The 25591-nt window shown below is 39.2% G+C and overlaps 1 protein-coding gene across 2 annotated transcripts in view; it reads right to left on the bottom strand.

Moving 5' to 3' along the window:
• The window catches only part of SCML2 (Scm polycomb group protein like 2), a 121390-nt gene extending 99933 nt beyond the window's left edge, over window positions 1-21457 (bottom strand). The window contains exon 1 of one of the 2 annotated variants that reach the window (XM_005228395.5): window positions 21283-21457. The gene's annotated coding sequence lies outside the window, so the exon portion shown is untranslated. The remainder of the gene's footprint in view (window positions 1-21282) is intronic. The other variant, NM_001192580.1, reaches the window with a different exon arrangement.
• Between the last annotated feature and the right edge of the window lie 4134 nt (window positions 21458-25591).

Genomic DNA, 25591 nt, shown 5'->3' with positions numbered 1-25591 from the left:
TGTTCCCCATCCTGAACCCTCCTCCTTCCTCCCTCCCCATACCATCCCCCTGGGTCATCCCAGTGCACCAGCCCCAAGCATCCAGTATCGTGCATCGAACCTGGACTGGCGACTCGTTTCATATATGATATTATACATGTTTCAATGCCATTCTCCCAAATCATCCCACCCTCTCCCTCTCTAGATGTCCATCAGCAGATGAATGGATAAGAAAGCTGTGGTACATATACACAATGGAGTATTATTCAGCCATTAAAAAGAATACATTTGAATCAGTTCTAATGAGGTGGATGAAACTGGAGCCTATTATACAGAGTGAAGTAAGCCAGAAAGAAAAACACCAATACAGTATACAAACACATATATATGGAATTTAGAATGATGGTAACAATAACCCTGTATACGAGACAGCAAAAGAGACACTGAAGTGTCAATCTTCTAACAAGATAATTACTTGTTAAAAGGCCTCTGTATTTTGAGCCACTAAATCTTTCATTAATTCAAACTTTTTCTGCATGTCCTTGATATGCCAGGCACTCTACAAAAAAAATAATATACTGTCCTTGACTCTCTAGTCAAAAATAGGCACATGAACAAAACACATTCAGTGTTATAAAAGAAAAAGTACATGAAACATTGACAAAGGGATAGCTACCTCTCACTACTCTGTGTGCCTATAGTCAGAACATGATGATGTATGTAACAGAAGGTAATTTGTTACTTAAAGGAAGCCTATGGGGAATATGTTCTCTAAGCCACCCAGAACATCACCTGCACCTCTAACAGATTTATACTCAAGCATCACCTCCCCAAAACTTGCTTCTTCTAACATTTTTGTTTCTCTTACTAGTTCCACTTTTCCAGGTGCTTGGCCTTAAAACCCCAGCTATGACTAAATGAAGTTCTCTTATTTCACTCACATACTCAATCAGTGGCCAACATGTGCTCTCTCATTTCCCTTTCCCCTGCTATTAACCGGTTTTGTTGTTATTTAGTCACTAAATCCTGTCTGACTCTTTAGTGACCCCACGAACTGTAGCCCACCAGGCATGGGATTTCTCAGGCAAGAATACTGGAATGGGTTGTCATTTCTTTCTCCAGGGCATCTTCTCAACCCAGGTATCGAACCGGAGTCTCCTGCATTGCAGGTGGATTCTTTACTGCTGAGCCACCAGGGAAGAGGGAAGCCATTAACTGGTTTACACCCTCATTAGCTCCTGCCTGGTCTAATACCATAGCACCCTAACTGGTCTTATCACAAAGGTCTACCCCTACCCCAAACTACCCAATACACAATGTCATACATTGTCTGAACTGTTTTCTGCCCAAATTACCCTCCTACTTTAGTAATCGCATTGACTACTGAATTGAACAAATCTTCGTTGGGACATATTTAAAGCCACTCATAATTTCAAAGCCACCTGACATCTACCACCTATATACCACCTGTGGCCTAGCCCAAAACTCATCATGTTATTCTATCTACATGGGACACCCTTTCCTCCTCTTCTGCTTCTGGAAATCCTATCCATCCTTTAATGCCCAATATAAATGCAAGCTCCTTCTTGAAGCCTTTCTTGTTCCTTTCTACATTACCACCATCTGTTTGCAGGTGTGATCTGGTTATTTATATAACCATATTTACAGAATTCTTGTTATATGTTTGATGCTGTTTGGATAGAAGATACACAATCTACTACAAAAGAGCTATAAATCTAGTGGGAAAGACATATTAACAAATAGTTATTTTAAAAAAGCAAGACAATATACAGGCTCTTCAGGAAGGTAGGAGGTACTATTAACTTGGAATATATCAATAAAAGAAGGCTTCTCAGAGGTGTGTAAACTGGTTCTTCAAAGGTGAACATTAAAATGAGCAGAGAAGACAGAGAGGAATTTCAGATTGAGGGCACAAAATGAGTGAACACTAAAGAAGATCCTGCCTGGTCTACTTGATTATGAAATGCTGGAGCTGCTCCGGTTCCTTCTGGGCTCTCATCTCCCTCTACAGTCTCTCAGGAGCCAAGCATACACAGACAACTTGCAAAGTATTACCTTTCCCTCCCAGATCGCTCCTCTGAAAGTCAGACTGAAATAATTAAATGGACTTGATATTTGATACCACTGTGGAGGATACTGTCAGTTAAGGACTACAGCCTAACAGCGAAAAATATAAAGTGTGCTGAATCAAAGCAGAAAGTAAAAGGAGATGACCACAATCCAGGTAGGGACCAAAGGAAGTTAACCAACTCTAGTCAGAAAGGAAAAACTTGTGAATTAAAGTAAATCCCATTACTACACAAAGGATTTAGTTCAAAAAACTGAGGGATGAATCACACACAGAAGATAAACCCAGGTTCCTATGTTCTTCTCTAAAATCTCCATAAGTGAGTTCTTAATCCAAACTGGTATCAACTGTTCCCATTAGTTGAGTGATTTTGTAAATCTTAGAAGGTAAAAATATGTGTTTAGAAATAATTAAAAACAAATATTTTATCTTCTTCCCCCCCTCATTTATCTTAACTGAGGTATAGTTGATTTACAGTATTTGATAATTTCTGCAGTACAGCAAAGTGACTCAGTGATACACACATATACATTCTTTTATATATACTTTTCCTGAAGACATGTACCATGTCAGAGTAACCAGAGATCAAATTGCCAACAACCGCTGGATCATCGAAAAGGCAAGAGAGTTCCAGAAAAACATCTATTTCTGCTTTGCTGACTATGCCAAAGCCTTTGAATGTGTGGATCACAATAAACTGTGGAAAATTCTGAAAGAGATGGGAATACCAGGCCACCTGACCTGTCTCTTGAGAAATCTGTATGCAGGTCAAGAAGCAACAGTTAGAACTGGACATGGAACAACAGACTGGTTCCAAATAGAAAAAGGAGTTCATGAAGGCTGTATATTGTCACCCTGCTTAGTTAACTTATATGCAGGGTACATCATGAGACACTCTGGGCTGGATGAAGCACAAGCTGGAATCAAGATTGTCGGGAGAACTAGCAATAACCTCAAATATGCAGATGACACCACCCTTATGGCAGAAAGTGAAGAAGAACTAAAGAGCCTCTTGATGAAAGTGAAAGAGGAGAGTGAAAAAGTTGGCTTAAAGCTCAACATTTAGAAAATGAAGATCATGGCATCCGGTCCCATCACTTCATGGCAGATAGATTGGGATACAGTGGCAGACTTTATTTTTCTGGACTCCAAAATCACTGCAGATGGTGACTGCAGCCATGAAATCAGATGATGCTTACTCCTTGGAAGGAAAGTTATGACCAACCTAGATAGCATATTAAAAAGCAGAGACATTACTTTGCCAGCAAAGGTCCATCTAGTCAAAGCTATGGTTTTTCCAGTGATCATGTATAGATATGAGAGTTGGACTATAAAGAAAGCTGAGTGCTGAAGAATTGATGCTTTTGAACTGTGGTGTTGGAGAAGACTCTTGAGAGTCCCTTGGACTGCAAGGAGATCCAACCAATCCATCCTAAAGGAAATCAGTCCTGAGTGTTCATTGGAAGGACTGATGTTGAAGCTGAAACTCTAATACTTTGGCCACCTCATGCAAAGAGATGACTCATTTGAAAAGACCCTGATGCTAGGAAAGATTGAGGGCAGGAGGAGAAGGGGACAACAGAGGATGAGATGGTTGGATGGCATCACCGACTCAATGGACATGAGTTTGGGTAAACTCTGGGAGTTGGTGATGGACAGGGAGGCCTGGCGTGCTGCAGTCCATGGAGTCGCAAAGAGTCAGACACAACTGAGCGACTGAACTGAACCATGTTCACAAGCTGGAAGATTTCTTCAATAGGCTTTAAAATGCACTAATCCTAAAATAAACTGGATTTAATCACGATTAAATTTTGTTTATCCATGCTGCTGCTGCTAAGTCGCTTCAGTCGTGTCCGACTCTGTTGGACCCCATAGACAGCAGCCCACCAGGCTTCCCTGTCCCTGGGATTCTCCAGGCAAGAACACTGGAGTGGATTGCCATTTCCTTCTCCAATGCATGAAAGTGAAAAGTGAAAGTGAAGTCGCTCAGTCATGTCCGACTCTTAGCGACCCCATGGACTGCAGCCTACCAGGCTTCTCCGTCCATGGGATTTTCCAGGCAAGAGTACTGGAGTGGGGTGCCATTGCCTTCTCTGTTGTTTACCAATAGGTACAGTATAATCAGGCTTCCCATTACTACTTCCCATTACTAACTCCCATTCCCAATCAGGCACTACTAGTAATGTACCCACCTGCCAATACAGGAGACATAAGAGACAAGGGTTCGATCCCTGGGTTAGGAAGATCCCCTGGAGAAGGAAATGGAAACCCACTCCAGTATTCTTGCCTGGAGAAGCCCACAGACAGAGGAGCCCAGCAGGCTACAGTCTATACAGTAGCAAAAAGTCAGACACGACTGAAACCACTTATTAGCACACTGTGTAATCAAGATGGCACAGTATTGGCATAAGGGCAGATATATAGATCAGTGGAAAGAAAAAGGGCAGATACATAGATCAATGGAAAGAAAAGTCCTGAAAGGTTCACATACATATCGTCAACAGATTTTCAACACAGTGTCAAGGTAATTCAGTGGAGAAAGGATGATTTTGGGTTTTTGTGTTTTTTTTTTTTTCCAACAAGTGGCACTGGAACTAGTCTACATACCAAAAAAAAAAAAAAAATTGATGCAACAGGCAAGGGCTTAATCTTCAAAGTATACACAAACACACAGTCAAAGGCTGTGGAAAATTCTTAAAGAGGTGGAAATACCAGACCCCTGGCCTGCCTCCTGAGAAATCAGTATGCAGGTCAAGAAGCAATAGTTAGAACTGGATATGGAACAACAGACTGGTTCCAAATAGGAAAAGGAGTACGTCATGGCTGTATATTGTCACCCTGCTTAGTTAACTTATATGCAGAGTACATCGTGAGAAATGCCAGGCTGGATGAAGCACAACCTGGAAAGAAGACTGCCAGGAGAAATAGCAATAACCTCAGATATGTCTGAGTGAACTCCGGGAGTTGGTGATGGACAGGGAGACCTGGCGTGCTGCAATTCATGGGGTCGCAAAGAGTTGGACACGCCTGAGCGACTGATCTGATCTCTGATCTGATGCAGATGACATGACCCTTGTGGCACAAAGTGAAGAAGAACTAAAGAGCCTCTTGATGAAAGTGGAAGTGGAGAGTGAAAAAGTTGGCTTAAAGCTCAGCATTCAGAAAACGAAGATCATGGCATCTGGTCCCATCATTTCATGGCAGATAGATGGGGAAACAATGGAAACAGTGACAGAGTTTATTTTTTTTGGCTCCAAAATCACTGCAGATGGTGATTGCACCCATGAAATGAAAAGACGTTTGCTCCTTGGAAGAAAAGTTATGACCAACCTAGACAGTATATTAAAAAGCAGAGACATTACTTTGCCAACAAAGGTCTATCTAGTCAAAGCTATGGTTCTTCCAGTAGTTATGTATGGATGTGAGAGTTTGACTAGAAAGAAAGCTGAGCATCAAAGAATTGATGCTTTTGAAATGTGGTGTTGGAGAATACTCTTGAGAGTCCCTTGGACTGCAAGAAGATTCAACCAGCCCATCCTAAAGGAAATCAGTCCTGAATATTCATTGGAAGGACTGATGCCGAAGCTGAAACTCCAGTACTTCAGCCACCTGATGTGAAGAACTGACTCATTTGAAAACACCCTGATGCTGGGAAAGATTGAAGGCAGGAGGAGAAGGGGATGAGAGAGGAGGAGATGGTTGGATGGCACCACTGACTAAATGGACATGAGTTTGAGTAAACTCCGAGCATTGGTGATGGACAGGGAAGCCTGGCATGCTGCAGTCCATGGGGTCACAGAGAGTTGGACATGACTGAGCAACTGAACTGAACTGATACACAAACAGCTCATACAACTGAACAACAACAGAAAAAAAAAAACAATCAAAATATAGGCAGAAGATCTTAATAGACATTTCTCCAAAGAAGACATATAGATGGCCAGTAGGCACATGAAAAGATGCTCAACAATACTAATTATCAGAGAAATGCAAATGAAAAGTACAATGCAAATCAAAACCACGCTGGTCAGAATGACCATCATTAAAAAGTCTACAAATAACAAATGCTAGAGAGGGTGTGGAGAAAAGGGATCCTCCACTACACTGTTGGTGGGAATGTTAAATTGGTGCAGCCACTATGGAGAACAATATGGAGATTTCTCAGATAACTAAAAATAAAATTACCAAATGGTAAGAACAAAATAATGCCTACTTGCAGTGACATGGATGCAAGTAGAGATGATCATAATAATTGAAGTAAGAAAGAGAAGAACAAATACCATATGCTATCACTTGTATGTGGAATCTAAAATATGGCAAAGGGGGAAGGAAGAAGAGGGAGGCTCAAGAGGAAAGTGATTCATGTATAATCAGGGCTTATTTGTGCTGTTGTATGGCAGAAACCAACACAAGATTGTAAAGAAAGTTTCCTCCAATTAAAAAATAAATTAAAAAAAAAGAATCATCAGCTCAATACCAGAAAAACAAACAACCCAATCAAAAAGTGGTCAGAAGACCTAAACAGACATTTCTCCAAAGAAGACATACAGATGACTAAAAAATACACGAAAATATGCTCAACATGGCTCATTATTAGAGAAATGCAAATCAAAACTAAAATGAGGTATCACCTCACACTGGTTAGAATGGCCATCATCAAAAAATCTACAAACAATAAATTCTGGAGAGGGTGTGGAGAAAAGGGAATGCTCTTGCACTGTTAGAGGGAATGTAAACTGATACAGCCACTATGGAGAACAGTATGGAGATGCCTTTAAAAATTAGGAATAAAACCACCATATGATCCAACAATTCTACTACTGGGCATATTCCTTGAGGAAATCATAAGTGAAAAAGACACATGTATCCCAATGCTCACTGCAGTACTATTTACAACAGCTAGGACATGGAAGCAACCTAGATGTTCATCAATAGATGAATGGATAAAGAAGTTGTACATATATACAATGGAATATTACTCAGCCATTAAAAGGAACACATTTGAGTTAGTTCTAATGAGGTGGATGAACCTAGAGTCTGTTATGCAAAGTGAAGTAAGTCAGAGAAAAACAAATATCATATGTTAATGCATATATATGGAGTCGAGAAAGATGGTACTGATGAACTTATCTGCAGGGCAGTAATGGATATGCAGACATGGAGAACAGATTTGTAGACACTGTGGGGGAAGGAGAGTAGGACAAATGGAGAAAACAGCACTGAAACATGTACATTGTCGTATGTAAAACAGATAACCAGTGGGAAATTGCTATATGACAGAGGGAGCTCAAACTCAGTGCTCTGTGACAACTTAGAGAGGTGGATGGGGTGGGAGATAGGTTCAACAGGGAGGGGACATATGTATACCTGTGGCTGATTCATGCTGATATATGGCAGAAGCCAACAGAAATATTGTAAACCAATTATCTTACAATTAAACATAAAGATTGCAAAAAATAATAAATTTTAAAAACATTAAAAAAAATAAGTTAAAATATGGCACAAATGAATATATCTACAAAACAGAAACAGACTCACAGGCATAGAGAACAGACTTGTGGTTGCCAAGGGAGTGGGGGTGCAGAAGAAGGAAGAACTGGAAAAGTAGGATTAGCAGATGTAAACTACTATATATAGGATAGATAAACAAAAAGGTCCTACTGTATACCACAGGGAACTATATTCAACAACCTATGATAAACCATAATGGAAAAGCACACAAAAAAGAATGTATAAGTGAGTCACTTTGCTGTACAGTAAAGATTGGCACAACATTGTATATCAACTATACTTCAATTAAAAACAACAAAAAAGAAAACAACGCTTCACTCACAATAAACAAAAATTACCTTGAGACAGTTCATAAATCTAAACATAAAGCCTGAAAGTATAAAATTTCTAGAGGAAAACACAAAAATACTGTAATTTTTAATTAGACAATGATTTCTTAGATATGACACAAAAAGCACAATGTATAAAACAAATAATTGATAAATTGGGCTTCATCAAAACTAACAACTGCTCTTCAAATGATACTACTAAGAAAACAAAAAGATAACCTACAGAACGGAAAAAAATGTTTGCAAAACACAGATCTGATAAAAGATCTGTATCCAGAATATACAAAAAACTGACAACTCAATTTTAAAAAGGCAAACAGAGCCCAATAAAAGCATAATTGGCAAAAGATTTGGACAATCACTTCACTAAAGATACACAAATGGCCAACTAGCATGTGAAAAAAATGTTTAAAATCGTCAGTATTCATGGGAGCACAAGTTAAAGCCACCATGATATATCACCACATAAATGGTTAAAATTAAAAAGACTGACACTACCAAATGTTGGTAAAGATGAAGAACTGGAACTCATTCATTGCTGATGGTAATAGAAAAACAAGTATTTCTATTAAAATAGAACCTTCTTAGAGCTAAACACAAAGTAAATATTCTTAACTTTAAAACTAATGTTTTGGAATCCAAAGCACTTACTTTAGAAGTAGAACCACACACCAAAGAATAAAATATTCTACTTATCCCTAGATAAAAACAGGAAGAATTCCAGACCCCTTTAGTTTGAGATTAGCCATATTAAATAAAACCAACTCTTTTATTAGAGTTTAGAAACATTTCCTTTTCAATTATCATAGTCATTCAACACCAGTGAGCAGACCTATCCTCCTGTGAAGTCCAAAGTCATGTCAAATAAAGACTTCAACATACAAAAAGAACCCAAACTCTTTAGGAAATGAGTCAGTGACTCAATAAACCTTCCTTTTCAGTCATTATGGTGTTAAAGTTCACTGAGTTGTTAAGAAGACATCAAAAGTGAGCTTGTGTTCATCGCAGTAATTTAAGGATTCTTTCAGGGTCACGATAAAATCAAAATCATTTGCCCTAAACACTCTTCTTCACTATAAACAGCCTTTACTGCTTTCCCTCGAGCCACATAGCTTCCATGTTCATTTCAATGTTAAATGAAATAGTTTTCCCCTTAAGAGACTATGATCCTGCCCCATTTTATTTCCTTTATATATATAAATATATCACAGCATCTAGAACAGTGCTAGGCAAACTGAACACCTGAGTGAATATTCACCAACCTTTAATAAAACATTATTTCTTTTCAAACATTTTGAAAGTCAATCATCTCATTGGAGACTTATTTTATTTCTTACTCTCCCCAAGTTCAATACTTGGCATATGCAAATGTATAAATTCACATTCAATTTATGCATCAAATGTACAATCAAAGTGAATGCTTAAGCTTACTTTTGAGCAAATAAGGATTTCTGTGTTAGAAAGTATCACTAACTACTTAAACTATCTTAAACTTCAAAGGGCCTTGCACTATACATACTAAACTGTACAGCAAAATATTACAGTGTCCTCCTTGTTACAAATATTCCCAAACTTTAAAATAAAACGAATTAAACTCTCTGATGGGAAAATGGATAACTCCATTGCACGTCAATCCATTTAGACCTGTAAACAGAATAATCTTTTTTGTTTTAAACACATACTTTTATTCACAGACATGTACCCATAATCCCATGGGTCAAGCAAGGGTTTATGCCCATCAGAATCAACAAGGCAAGGCCTCTGCCCTCTGGGAGCTCCCCTGCAGGGCTCCCAGGCTGTGTTTCCAACCAGCGTTTAGCAGGTATCAAAGCAAGTCTTGTATGTTTACCTGCTCACCTCTCCTCACACACTACAAAGTGATTGAGAATCACTTACTCTTCCTTATAGTTCTCCCACAACTAGCACAAAGACTTGCACCTAAAAAGAAGTACTCAAACGTTCTGATAGTAACTAAAATCTCACTCTAAGTGTATACATAGGTCTCTACAGGATTACATGAATAACAGATTGTAGTTATTTAAGCATGGAGAGAAACATAGGACATGTACTAGGCTGTTATTAAGGCTTCCTTGGGAAGGTAAAGATAAGATAATGGTATGTGTGGAGGCATTATAAATCTATTTTGTGTGATATAATTCTATTTATATAAAATTTTGCATAAGTTTGCATAAAGTAATGCAAAAATATTTTGGTGATCCTCCTTTTGTGCATCACAGGGTGGTGAGATTTTAGGTGAACTTTATTTTATTCCTTATATTTTTACGTATGATTTGAATTCTTTACCATAGTATATATTAAATAACCAGAGAAAGTTATTTTCATTTGCGGGAGAATGTACCCTGTCAGTTATTTTTTCTTTTTTAATAATCCCTAAATGCCTGGCTTATCACACAAGTTTTAATAAATTATGTCGTTACTGTGATGGTTACTGGTAGCCATAACAATTACACAGAAATATTATTTCTAGTGCTCAAAGCCATTACAAATTACTTCATCTCCCTGAGTCTTGGTTTTCCCATGTGTAAATTAAGACTATCACCATCTACATTTTGTACTGTAGCCATGAAATTAAATGCAGTTATGAAATTAAATGAGATAGTGCAGGTAGAGCATCTAGCATAGTATCCTGAACAACTAGAAACTCAAAGACTGTTTTCTATCCCATCCCATCTGTCCTAATTAAAACTCCCCAAGATGAATGAGTTTTAGCATTAACACAACAGCAATTATGCTGTAAAATGAACCTATATTCCTACTTTGATTCCTGAGAATTACTTATTCACTTTCAAAGTACAAACTAAAATGTTAAGTTTAAGACACTTTTAAATTAAACTAATAAATATACATATACGTAATGCCCAGACATATAATTACCAAAGAAAGCAGCCACCATCTCCCAACTAGCACTATCAGAAAGCCTATACATTCTAGCTGGAGTCAAAAAATCTTGATGTCACTCCATATTGGATGACTCTGAAGTATAATTATTCATGAATGTATTATTTCCTTTAGGGTTGGTGAGTATTAAAAACAGCCTTAGGTTTTTTGTGAACTAAAATGGCCTTTATGAACTACTAGAAGCTAGAATAGTTTGGGGATTTGTTTTCCTTTTTTTTCACACATTCATCAACTCTCTTAAAAATTAGAACACAGATAGGTAAAAGGAGGGGTAGGAAATCACATATAATGATTAATTTCTCTCTGGTCTACAAAAGTCCCACTTCAAGATAAACATATACACAAATTGAATGGGAAAGACAAGCACTTGCCTAGCACTGAATACTAGGAGAAATCTGTATAGATTTTGATGTAAAGGAATATTGGTTAATTTAATAGAAAGTATATTTGACTAACTAATTTAAGAAAAACAGAAGTTGTATTGTCCCTCTTAAAATGCCCCCAGCATTATAATGTAATTCACTTATGTCTTTCAGATACAATAGGACAGACATTATAGAAGTTAGAGGACTATACCACGTTCTTTTAGTAAACTCTGGATAGCATTAATTCATAGTTGAATCTTCAGAACACCTCAAAGATACTGTGGAGTTAGAACATATGACTTACATACCAGATGTGCAATACAGCACAGCTGTTATCTTTCTGGAAAATATTAGGACCCTGATCTTCTTTCAAAAATAAAGACATACCTCATTTCCACAGTGGCAGTCTGCAGAAGAAACTGCAGAAAAGCTTAACTTTGCTCTCAATATACTTTGAACTGCCTCAGCACTTTAAAAAAAAAAAAAAAAAACTCAAATAAGACCCCCAAAGTAGTTCTCCATGTTACATGGGAGAGAAAATTTTAATGAGAAAAAAAATTAGAAGTTTTGTTTTACTTTTGCCAGAACTAAGAGAAGTTGTTTCACTAAATGCACATAAGGAGCAACGTCACGCCATTAAAAAAAAAAAAAAATTCAAATATAAGCCAAAAAAGTACTAGGTTATAGTATCTGACAATGGCATTTCCTTTACCAAAGACCACAATTACATTAAATCTAGCACTTGTATCTAGCAGGCTTTGAACAAGGATAGATAGTAGGGGGCAGGGGTCTTTTACAAAATCATTCGTTTTGCAAATTATATCTTATAACAGACTTAAGAGCTGATAATAAATCAAAAATGCTTTGAAAGTCTTACACTGTTTTAAATCATTTTCTTAGTATGATTAAACAATGCAAAACAATGATTAAAGTGGAATTATTCAACCTAAAACTCCTATTGCTCTTATCTGATTCTGGAGAAAATTCTACAATTTTTTAATTTTTATTTTTATTTTTTTTACATTTTTTTTAAAAAGACCATTTTAAAGAACTATTTAGCAAGTTAATGGGTCCATAATTCTAAGGGCTCTTCCATTATTTGTTTGGGTGTTTTTTTCTTTTAGCCTTTCCCTTGTGTTTTGTTTTGAAAAAAAGGTAATACACCTTGAGTCTCTAATTAGAGACCACTATCTGAACAGTCAATAAAGGATAACATTTTGACAAGGACAGGAACTAAACAAGTCTGACTAGCAGGAAATTTCCCAGGGCCCTTTTAAATTTAGGCTATTAGTCAGATGTTCTAAAATGGATGGAATTACAGAATCTCAACCTGAGAGAACATAAACAAAATACAGGTGCAAAGCTGAAAAACTAAATGTGTTCCCTCACTAACAGCAAAGTTTGCTACCATATGTACCAAACAAAAGCCCCAAAGGTGGGGATAACGTCCAAATTTAAGCATTCATTATTCACCTGTTCATTCAACCTCCCATTTGACAGATATTAAAATCCAGATTTTTTGAAAGAGTTGTGACCTTAAAAAGAGATAACACTGAATTTTTATAGGTGTAGAAAAGATTCTCAACTATATCTTTACCAAAGTAATCTTTCCTGATGACCGGAGTTTTGGTAATAAATATAATGATAACACCCATAATACAGAGTTGCTGGGTTCCCTCACTTTCTGTGATCTGGCCTCTACATTCCCTCTTCTAAAACTGCTTTCCAAGGCCCCAGTTACCTCTCAAACATCAAACCCTATTTCAGCACTGAGTCATACTTCTCCTTGACACTTTAGGAGCCCTCTGTGATAGATCCATCAACCCAGACACCTCTCCTCTTTGAGCCCCACGTGTTATTTATTCCCTGGTTGTCCTACATCTATTATCCCTCTGTGTCTACTTCCTCTCGCTCTCCTAGCCATTGATCTTCTCTAGTCACTCAGTCTCTTTCTCTACATTCTAGAAACTTTTAGAATCTAGAATCTCATTCTATTTCATGGTTCATGCAAATTTCTATGTGGATAACTCCTATATCAAAGCCTCTTGTCCCAACCTCTCTCCAAAATGTCTACTCTAGCCAAGTGAACATCACTCTGAATGCCTCACAACATCAAATACAACATACTTCTAAAATTCAAATTCTGGGGATACATGGAGGTCCAGTGGTTAGGACTCTCAGCTTCCACTGCAGAGGGCCCAGGTTCCAGCCCTGGTTGGGCAACTAATATCCGGCAAGTCGCATGGCATGGCCAAAAAAAAGCAACAAACAAAATCAAACTCTTTTGCCCTCCAAAATGAGTTTCTCTCCCTCTGCTGCCTACTCTAGACATTACAAACTACCAATCTTTCTGAATTAGAAGTCATCTCACTTTTCACTTTCATGCACTGGAGAAGGAAATGGCAGCCCACTCCAGTGTTCTTGCCTGGAGAATCCCAGGGACGGGGGAGCCTGGTGGGCTGCCGTCTGTGGGGTCGCACAGAGTCAGACATGACTGAAGTGACTTAGCATAGCATTGAGTATCCTATTCCTCTGTCCAATATCTTATCAGTTACCAAGTTCTGTTGATTCTTGAAGCTTAGAAAGAAAGTAGTGAAAGAAAAACGATTCAAATCTAGGTGTGTCAGACACCAAAACAAAAGACAGAGCTCCAAACACTGTTCCTGCTTTACAAGGGAGAAGTAAGGAGACAGACACCCTGCACAGAATGGATCCTTGAAGACAGGAAAAAATGAAGATTATGGTCCCTGGGGTCTACTGATGGTGGTGCTGGCAGTGGTAATAATAAATACTAAGAGCTGTCACCTACTGAGCTCCTGCTAAATGCGTGTACCCTACTAGAAACCTACTCTGGTTCACTTTTGTATTCTGTAATATCTATCCACCAGGTCTATCACAGAGTAGGGCCCCCAAAATGTTTGCTAAATTAGTAAATCTGTTGTGCTACATTATGCTTATATCTAAACCATATAGTCCTAGAATACTGTAGTTTTCAAAAAAAATTTTGGTGAGATTTTCTTTTGGCTGTCATTGTTCTCCATTCTCTCCTGCAATGTCTACTCTATAGCTTAGAGTCTAAATCAATGGGCCAAGGATAAAATTCTGTGGGATCTGAGACAGTCCCCCACTCCCACAACTTCCTCCTTTCCAACATCTGATAGACCTTCATTTTTTTTTTACTCTGAATTTGATTTCTAAAATGTTTGAAGTCTCAAAAAGACAGGCCCCAATACAAATGTTGTTATTATAAGTATTTTTCCAAGGAGAACTATGTGTACTATGCTGTACCAGAATTCAGTTTATAAATTCCAACTACATAACAGTTGAACTAAAACACGTGCTTTAAACCAATATTCACAAAAAAGAGAGAAAAGACACAGAACCTACACACAAAATAATTTAGTGGCAAAAATATTTCATTATATCCCCTTGAGCATAATCAAAAGTATAAGAAGTTTCAAGGCTAAAAGCCTTGAACATATGGTTGCTGGTGGTTTTAAAGAAAAGGTTGAAATAGGCGGTCAAAGTTATATACACACATAAGTCACCACAGACTCTTAATGAAATAGCACAGGTAGAATGCTTTTTCCTTTTTAGTCTGCTGCTGCTGCTGCTGCTAAGTCTACCTTGTTGTAAAGATACTGTTTTCAAACTTGAAACACAAATGCAAAAGTTCTTTATTGCTCAGTCAATATGCAAGATAACAGGGAGTCTAAATTAACTGCATAAAACAACACCTTTAAGTTTTTCATTTTGACATGAAAAATTTATTATTTTGATTTCAAGAAGTACTGCACATTTACACCAAAATGCAAAAGCACTTATTGATTTAATTTAAATATATTATAGCTATATATTTTCCATTGACAAAGAGAAGCTGCCTCTTTTAACTAAAAATTTGTTCCTGGTAAGATGATTACCTTGATAGAGTTTCAAAAAGTGTATACAGTTGGTCCTCGGTATCCACAGATGCAGAACCCATGGATACAGAGGACTGACTGTACTAATCCATTTTATAAGGTACTTGAGCACCTGTAGGTTTTGATATCTGAGGGGGTCCTGATACCAACACCTCATGGATACAGAGAGACAACTGTAGGATATCCATTGCACAGCTTAAGTTTTGAACTGGACATGATTCATCACTTTAAGATTTCACAAGCACCTACTCGATTTACTCAGTAATCAAATTTCCCATTTTCTGATATATTTATCAAATTAATCAGGAAAACACTTCAATTCTAAGGCTGCAATTACCTTTAAAAATAAAATCCCATCTCTGAATTGTGAATAATCAAAATCAATGTTTTTAGCAGTGAAGATGTATCAAAACAAGTTTCCTGGAGGAGCAGTTTTAATTATGCTTCAGTAAAGTCTGACCCCAACGAATTAGAAATTAGTTATTTTTCTGTGTCAAAGCAAACTCAAGAAGAAAACAACTATTTTTAAGAATTTTTAATTTATCTAAAGAATTAAAGTCTCCAAGTTAAATAATTAATCCCCTACAATTTTAAAACAATACATATATGAAATCTATGCATTTAATTAAAAAGTATGTCATGTCAGAAAACAGATAAATGAAAGAGCTGCCAAAATCCCAGTTTATAGTTGTAAATTCCTAAGGTTTTAAAGCACAGCCACAGGCTAATTGCCCAAAGACCTGCTGCCCACAGACATTTGCAGATGACTGAAGTTAATAGCCGGGCATGTCAATTTACTACGGGCAGCTCTCAGTGCGGACATTGTGACAAAAGAATTGGGTCAGGTTACAGCCTGTTGCTATTATCACGTCTAGATTTATGGTTTCTAACACTGGCCCTACAAGAAATAATGGAAATGATGACAGCAACAATCCCTGCTAGACAACAGATTACAGAAAAGCAAGTAATAAACCATAATCTGAAGTGACCAGAAAACTAAACATCCCTGACCATACTTCAAACATGAAGCAGGTGTCAGTAAATGACCTATTTAAATATTTCTACAATCTCTCAAAATCTCAACACAAAAAAATCTCAAGTCTATAATCTAAAACCAAGCAATATATAAATGTATTTAAATTACTGAGTACTATATATTAATTCTTTTAATAATCAAAGACAGTGTAGTTCATTTGAACAGTTTATCAAATTCTACCAAATTAATAAAAAACAGAGAATAATGATCATTACCTTTCAAAAACCTTTAAAGTATATTGGAAAACATTCCAAATAATACTTCACATCTTTCAAAAGAAAAAAAAAAAAGGCAGTTTCACAGCAAAGGGCACAAGTTTACAACTGTATTCAGGGAGGCAAGAGAACCGAAGAAACATGTGATTCACTCACTGCTTAATTTAAAACTAAAAGAAGTTTGTCAATACATCTGCTTATAAGACTATGTCAAGGCTACAAGGTACCCAAGCAAATAGAGCTGTTTGTCTGGAGTTCAGCACCAGTTAACCCTTATGAGAAACAGAGGTCGAGAAAAATCAAATATGTATTCTAAACACAAAAAGCAAAGAGAATTCCATCACCTTTCCTGAGAAAAGAAAGTGTTCTCAAGATATGCCCTAGAATTGCAATATATCTGTCCCTTCTGAAGTTTACAATGGCACGTTACCATAAAAGGTGGGCACTCTTTCCGCTCTTACAACAATTTGCTCCTATAAACTTAGGAAGAGGCAGAGTCACAGCCATAAACACAGGTCACAAGTAGTAGGTAGTCAAATACTCTCTACCTTCAAATGTTTCCCAGCTCTTTACTCATACAAAGCATATTCTTTTTTTAACTCCTTAGTTAAATAAGAAACTCACTAGTCTATGTCAGATGAATATGAAATTAAACTGAACAGCACCATCATATAAACTGCTTATAGGAGCCTCAAATCTTTCACTGTTAACACAGTAAGATATTCTCATTTCTTTAAAACCTTTCCACCACATGCCTAAAAAATGAAAGCAAGAGAAAAGTTTAGGGATATATGTTTAGTAGAAGTCACTTAGCATAAAAATAACTAGTATTATTATTTCTAAAGTAACCAAGGATTACTTATATTAGACAACATAAAGACAAAATAAGCAAAAATGCCTTTCTCATGAAAACCAAACAGCACATGCATATTTCAAATCTTAATTTTTATTTTAAATTTTATGAAGTTAGCCTACTTTAAGAACCGTCACCTCTGGTATCTTAAAAAATGTTATCACTACAGTAAAGGCATTTCTACTCTTAAGAGTAACCAAAGCCCAAACTAGTTAGAGCCTAGAAAACTTACTTGCCACTAAATCATGCCAAGCTATTTTAATCTAAAATAAACAACAGTGGTTTCTCTCATTTATTTCCCCAAGACAAAAGGATTATAAAGATTAAGAGCCCAAGCTAAGGTAGGGTAAACTTTTTCTTTCAAACTGACCCACATCTGCCGTTTTCAAAACGTCCAGGCTTTTGCTTCCTAAAATCAATAATCACTTCAAATTCTATGATGGATGTAGTAATTTTCAGACATTAATAATGTTCCTTAAATTCCTAAGGGTATTTGATTTTCTCACTCCAAACTACAAAATACCTGGTAATGCCAGACCAATATTCATACCATAACCTCACAGCTCTACTAGCTGATGGCTAGCAGAGTTCACTTAATTCATATCTTACATATCCTAAAAACCTGGAATATTACTAGGAAGAGACAATTTGACTTCCAGGGAGATGAGCTAAAAGAGAACATGACCTCAGATTTCCATTCACACTTGGCATAAACATAAAAAGGAACAGACAGAGTAACCTGGCAAAAAAAAAAAAAACACACAAAAATTGAGGTGACTAATGACTCAAATAGCAAAGGATCCTTTGCACCCTTCAGTGTTCCAGTTTCTAAAGTTCCAACAGTCATTTCTATTAACCAAAACGGGGGGAGGGGGCAGTAAATTTTCAAGTGCAATTTTCCTCCTCCCTCCCTCTCTCCCCACACTCTAAGAGCTCAAGCTAAAATTGGGATTTAGGCCTTCCTTAAATGAAACAAGGGGCTACATCATTCTCATTCAAAAAAATTGGCATTTACTCAGCCTTCACAAGGCACTTTACTATCATCAATTATTTCTCAGTGAGGCAGTGCAGGATTACCCTGACCATTTCACTGATGCGGAAACAGACACCAACAGCAAAGGGAACAGGGGCAGGAAGAGGGGTGATAGGAAGCATCTGGGAGGAACAGGCAGGCAGCTAAAAAGGAACAAACCCTAAAGAAAATGAGAGTCACATCTGGCTTATAGCTGACCATCATAACCCTTGTTATTTTTTAGCTCATAGAGACTTCTGAAATGTTATGAAAAAAAGAAAGGGCTCTAAATTGTCACTTAATATCTAGTTACAGCCTAAACTACTCAGTCATAGAAGTTACTTAACATTAAAAAATACCCACTCTTCAGAACACATACTGATTTCAATTTATACCAGTAATTCATTTTCTCCCTCAAGCCTAACCAGTATGACATCTGTTTGACCCAAAAAAACAATCTCTCATAAAAATATATAGCTTTGGGCTTCCTTGGTGGCTAAGTGGTAAAGAATCTGCATGCCAATGCAGGAGACACAGGTTCGATCCTGTGTACGGGAAGATTCTACAGGCGGTGGAACAATTAAGCCTATGGCTACAAGTACTGAACCTGTGCTCTAGAGCCCAGGAGCCACAACTACTGAGCCCATGTACCACAGCTACTGAAGCCTGCATGCCTAGAGCCCATGCTCTGCAACAAGAGAAGCCACCACAATGAAAAGCCCATACACCGCAACTACAGAGTAGCCCCTGCTGGCCACAAGTAGAGAAAAGCTGGCACAGCAGTGAAGACTCAACACAGCCAAAAATAAATACATAAAATTATTTTAAAATATATATATAGCTGTGTATAATCATAACAAAAGAGGAATAAAGTTAATATCACATAAGTCAGAAATAATTCAAATTAAGACTCAAATTTTGTTTAGAGAATTATGACCAAAACACTGACTCCCTGAATTTGCCACTGAAAGAAAAAGACTACTTGTTCTACATTCATAATGATTTTCTTAACTATAATCTTGAGATTTTCAGTAATAAACTACTAATGGGAAGCCTTAAACACCCTAGAAACCAGCACACACAGCAGTAGGTTGAACTGAACGCCATACTACAGACAGCACAGGTACTTAATAAAGATGTGTTGATTGAACCATAAATCAAAAGGACTGACCAACTGCTGCCTCAAGAGAAAAATCACCTCTTTAAGACTGACTCCAGTTTTTTTGTACATATGACATCATTAACTTTAAAGCATCCTCACACATTAACAATGTAGTTTGCCCACATTAATCTTTTTTCAAAGTATTAATTTCAAAACAAATCAGGTTCTCTGGGGGGAAACAGGTATACATCCTTGGAAGATCATGAGGTTGTGTGATATACATGAAATTTACTCAAAAATGACAGAGCCACTGAAAGTACTGTTCGGCTAAGTTTTTGAAAAAAACCCATCTGACTGTTTTGAAGAATATGGATAAAGACATAGACAAACAAATTCAAGGCATCATGTAAGTACTGATGAACTCTAGTCTCAAAATCCCAAATGGACTCAATTCCAAAAGCTATTTTCACATTCCTGCCATTGAATATACAAAACCACATAGTTAAAGAAAACATTCATCCTTGGAAACACATTTAATGAGTAAGAAAAAGAATGGTAAGAAAGGCAAAACTGTCCTTATTGAACATTTCCAGGCAGTGTTATTGAAAAAAAAATAAATATGCGTCTATAAGTTATAGTTAAAATACAACTGATTGTCATAGGAAGTTGTACTGCATAAATGTTACACATTTTATAATACTCTTTCCCCAAAACAGACATATGAACATCTCGGAAAGAAAACCATCTCCAATAACTTTGTATATCATATGATCATAAGGAAGTATTCACTTTCTCTGCCTCAGTTTCCCCTCCTAACCGCCCCACGCACTCTTAGAGACGTCTGTCCTAAAGTCAACCTACAGGTAAATTGTAAATGCTAATCTAATTCTTCAAAGTAGAGGCTAGTTCCAAATTGTAATCACACTTTATAATGAATGACAAATGTATTACAACCTTTAAAAAAAAAAAATCAATAGTTTTAAACGTAAACTTGTCACTACCTGTGCTGCCCTAACATTTGGGGTGAGGGACGAGGGGAAGGCGGCGCGAATTTACAGCTCAGCCCTCAAAGTTACGTACAACTTCAAGACGCAAAATCTATTCAACTCTCCTACTCGCTCTCCCCCTGGCGATTCACACTAGAATGTAGCACAACCACTATCCAGGTGGAAAAAGCGAGAACGCTATCTCGAAAAAGAACAGTGGTCCTGCGACCCAGTCTTGCCGCGATACCGCGGCGGCCGCCTCGCCGTTCCTGAGAGCAGCAGACCCACTCTTCGGCCCCCCACTCCCACCCGCACCCCACCGCCAGAGCCTGCCGCGCCCTCCCGCCCCCTATCTCCCCCGAGAGCGAGGCACCAGCGCTGCCCTCAACCCATCCGCCCCGAGTCCCGGGCCGCGAGTCTAACGTACACACCTGGCACCGGGGCCCAAGCCCGCGCTCGGCCACAAGCGCATCCTTCCCAACTGACATTTCCTTCAGAAACTCCAAAAGTTCTCTCACAAGTCTCCGGAAAACTCCGGGACCAGTTTCAGCACAGACTACCAAAGTCATCCCTACTCCTCAGCCCCGCCGCCCACCTGCGTTGTCCCGGGACCCCAGCCCGGCCCCACCCACGGGCGGAGGATGCTCTAGAAGGTGCTGTCCGCGCTTCGGGTCAGGGGACCGTTGGAGTGAGGCCTCCGAACGCCGCGGGCGGGATGGGCCGGTGCCGGGCGACCGGGCCCCAAGTGTGAGGGGCGGCGCGAGAGCGATTGAGGGGCGTCGCGGAAAGCGCTACGCGGGGCAGGGGAGTCCCGGCCTTGGGGGCGAGGCCACCGAGGGGTAGGGGACCTTTGGGGTTAAGCCTCGGAGAGTGGCTGACTGGAGTGAGGGACCGATCTGGGGCCGGACCCCGCGGAGCGGTGAGGGGGCGTTCCTCGCGGGGGACGCGCCGCCGGAGACTCCCTACCTTCCGCGGAAAACAGCCAGAGCCCAGAACGCCAAAACTCCTCCTCTCTGGTCTTCACGGAGCCCGGAGTCGCCTCACACCTCGAGTCTCGTCGGCGAAAAGAGCGAAATTCTGTCACACAGATCCCGCGAGCCAGCACCGGTCTTCACACCGCCGCCGCCATGTTTGAGAAGCCGCGCGCGAAGCCGCGCATGCCCCGCAACCGCCACCGCGGCCCCGCCCCCTCCCCTCCGTCCGCGTGCCCTGCGGTTGCCGCAGCCGCGCACTTTGACCGTTTGCCGCGTGCGGGGCCCGAGCCGGGGGCTCTGCCGGAAGCTCCTGCGGCCGGTGTCCAACAGTGAGACTCTGCAAACCCGGGCAAGACCTTGGCAGTTTTCCCTCGTCCGTTCCCCGCAACCCCGCCCCAATCTGCCCTCCCGCCAAAAATAAAAATAAAAAAAAGTCGCAGCCCCTGCACCCAAGACCGTGGTGGGCCCCCAACTCGGAGCCCAGGATGCGCATCAAGTTTCATCCAAGGGGAATGCTTTCCCCTTAGCCATCGACTGTGACTCTCGGCCACCGCCCACCCTGGCCACGCACCGAAAAGGCAGGCGCTTCCCTAGGAGCTCGAGCAAATTCGATGAGCAAGGAAAAAGCAGTTCGTTAGAGCAGCTTGAGCAAAGCCACTCCTTCGCGGGTTGCAGCATAGTCCTCGAAACAGCTTTTCTTTTTTTTCCATGAGTTTTTGCCAGCAATCCCCTCCAGCTCCACATTCCAGATTTAGTTGTTCCTTTAAACCCAGGCTTGAGCTAACGGGAACTAGATTAACCTGGAGAGTAAAATAATTCGCTCACAGGCTTGAAAGTACTCGGGAGCGTCTTCGAGAGTGGGTTTTGGGGTCTCCTCTGCTCAATTCCCTGGCCCGGAACCCAACGGTTTGCGCAGGTGGAGGTCGCAACTAGGGGCAGGGGGCGGGCGTTAAAAAAAAGCTCCAAAGGGAATCTCTCCCGGCACAAAATGTAGCAGACAAAAAACCAGAGAAAAACATCCCATTCCTCGTTGTGAGGTTGGGTATAGGCAGATTTAAAACTTTTGTCTGAAAAATAATACAATGTGCTGTGTTAGCTAAAAGTAAACCATTGGCAGGCCTTTCTCTCTACAACTTTTTTCAAAAGTAGAATGAAGGTTTTGCATCCATGATCTGCTTAACTTAGTACATGAGTTTTACTTAGGACATGAGTTTTAAAATCATAATTCGGGAATAGAAACCGAAATTTTTTTTTTAAATGTGGAATATATCCATTTTCTACAATGCAGAATAAAATTATTTTCATAGGACACAACTTATGCAATGTTAAACAAGGACCAAATTAAAGTATTATTTATTGTATCTAAACACTAGAAAATAGCACAAGATCAAATTGCATCCTTTAAAATGAATAAATAAATCTTAGTGCAAAATTCAAGAAAATTTGAAGATGAAAATAGAAAAATTAGGCCATTATTAGGTGCAAACTAGGGCTTCCCTGGTAGCTCAGACGGTAAAGCATCTGCCTGCAATGCGGGAGACCTGGGTTCTATCCCAGGGTCAGGAAGATCCCCTGGAGAAGGAAATGGCAACCCACTCCATTACTCTTGCCTGGAAAATTCCATGGATGGAGGAGACTGGTAGGCTACAGTCCATGGGATTGCAGAATCGGACACGACTGAACAACTTCACTGGTTCACTGGTCAGGTGCAAATATTAAAGTGAGATTTGTTGCATCAGTTGTATATTATCACATAGGAGGAAAAGTTGAAATGGTCTAAGATGAAGGTTCAAAAATGTTTTTAAAAGCTAGAAAGTTACCTTTAACAGAAAAAAAAATAAATATTTAAGTTTAATCTTAGCAAACCCTTAGTATGGGCTACTGAGGGGGGTAAATTTTTAATTACTGGCCATTGTCTTTCTAATCCTGATGCAGTAGAAATATCTGAAATTCATCCTACATTCTCTGAAAGACTTTTCACTTAAGACTCTTACACATACGGACCATTTATTAAATTGTAGAAATAGTACTCTGATTATAAACTGCCTGTTTCAAGAATGCCTCATCTACTTCCCATATTTCCCATGAAATTACTGAAGCCCTAATTCTAATAATGTAATTCACATTATCTATATTAGAATATCTTCTCAATGACTGTGATCACCTAGGCATTTATAGAAGAGTCTCCTTGTTATATTAAATGTTATTAACAATAACAGCCACCATCTATTGAGCACCTACCAAGTGCTGAGAATCATGATAGCCTCTTTAGATACATAATTTTCAATATTCCTAACATTCTTTCACAAAGTTCTTATTCCCATTTTATGGAAGAGGAAATGTAACATTACATCCCAAATAGGTGCCAGAATCAGCATCTGAATATACACTTGAAACGTCCCTATCCCTTCCAACTTAGTCATCAATCATATGCTTTTGTTATAGACCATGTATTTTGTTCAGTTGCTCAGTCGTGTCTGACTCTTTGAGACCCCATGAACTGCAGCACTCCAAGCTTCCCTGTCCTTCACTAACTCCCAGAATTTGCTGAAACTCATGTCCATTAAGTATCCATGATACCATCCAATCATCTCATCCTCTGTCGCCCCCTTCTCCTGCCTTCAATCTTTCCCAGCATCAGTCTTTTCCAATGAATTGGCTCTTTGCATTAGGCGGCCAAAGTATTAGAACTTCACCCTCAGTCCTTCCAATGAATATTCAGGGTTGATCTCCTTTAGGACTAATTGGTTTGATGTCCTTGCTGTCCAAGGGACTCTCAAGAGTCTTCTCCAGCACCACAGATTGAAAGCATCAGTTCTTCAGCACTCAGCCTTCTTTATGGTCCAGCTCTCACATCTGTACATGACTACTGGAAAAACCATGGCTTTGACTATACAGACCTTTGTCAGCAAAGTGTATATAGACATCCAATAAAAATTATTTTATTTACTTGTACCTTACTTTTCTCCCTTTGCAAAAATAAACTCAAGACTGCTTTTTAACGTTAGCATAGGTCAGAACATCACTGTTTCTTTTACATTACACAGAAGTGTCTTGCACACAGTAGAAAGCTGTTAAATATTTGTTGAATGAGTGAATAGATGAATGGATAATGAATACCTACTATTATGATGTTTAATTTTGCCTATAAAACATGAAAATGAGACTATATGAACTGAAAGAATAAGGACTAAGACTAGTAAAATCTAAATTTCATGCTTATTTTTCAAGCCTCAGATTTCCGTCTGTGGATTTGCTCCTATAGTTCTCCTGACTCAGCCCAAAACCTGTGACAAGCTTAAAGGAGATCTGTCATCCCCAGCCAGCCCAAATTGAATGCAAAATACTCCTGTATCTCAAGTATGTTTGATTACTTCCTTTTGTACCTTTCTTTTAGTTCAGTTCAGTCGCTCAGTCATGTCCAACTCTTTGCGACCCCATGAATGGCAGCACGCCAGGCCTCCCTGTCCATCACCGACTCCCAGAGTTCACTCAAACTCACGTCCATCGAGTCAGTGATGCCATCCAGCCATCTCATCCTCTGTCGTCCCCTTCTCCTCCTGCCCCCAATCCCTCCCAGCATCACAGTCTTTTCCAATGAGTCAACTCTTTGCATCAGGTGGCCAAAGTACTGGAGTTACAGCTTTAGCATCATTCCTTCCAAAGAACACCCAGGACTGATCTCCTTTAGAATGGACTGGTTGGATCTCCTTGCAGTCCAGGGGACTCTCAAGAGTCTTCTCCAACACCACAGTTCAAAAGCATCAATTCTTCAGCGCTCAGCCTTCTTCACAGTCCAACTCTCACATCCATACATGACCACTGGAAAAACCATAGCCTTGACTAGACGGACCTTTGTTGGCAAAGTAATGTCTCTGCTTTTTAATATGCTATCTAGGTTGGCCATAACTTTCCTTCCAAGGAGTAGTCGTCTTTTAATTTCATGGCTGCAATCACCATCTGCAGTGATTTTAGAGCCAAAAAAAAATAAAGTCTGACACTGTTTCCACTGTTTCCCCATCTATTTCCCATGCAGTGATGGGACCAGATGCCATGATCTTCATTTTCTGAATGTTGAGCTTTAAGCCAACTTTTTCACTCTCCACTTTCACTTTCATCAAGAGGCTTTTTAGTTCCTCTTCACTTTCTGCCATAAGGGTGGTGTCATCTGCATATCTGAGGTTATTGATATTTCTCCCGGCAATCTTGATTCCAGCTTGTGCTTCTTCCAGCCCAGCGTTTCTCATGATGTACTCTGCATAGAAGTTAAATAAGCAGGGTGCCAATATACAGCCTTGACG

The sequence above is a fragment of the Bos taurus genome, chromosome X (assembly GCF_002263795.3).
Source record: "Bos taurus isolate L1 Dominette 01449 registration number 42190680 breed Hereford chromosome X, ARS-UCD2.0, whole genome shotgun sequence".
NCBI lineage: Eukaryota > Metazoa > Chordata > Mammalia > Artiodactyla > Bovidae > Bos > Bos taurus.
The sequence above is the reverse complement of the archived record's forward strand: the minus strand, read 5'-3'. Positions and strand labels throughout refer to the sequence as shown.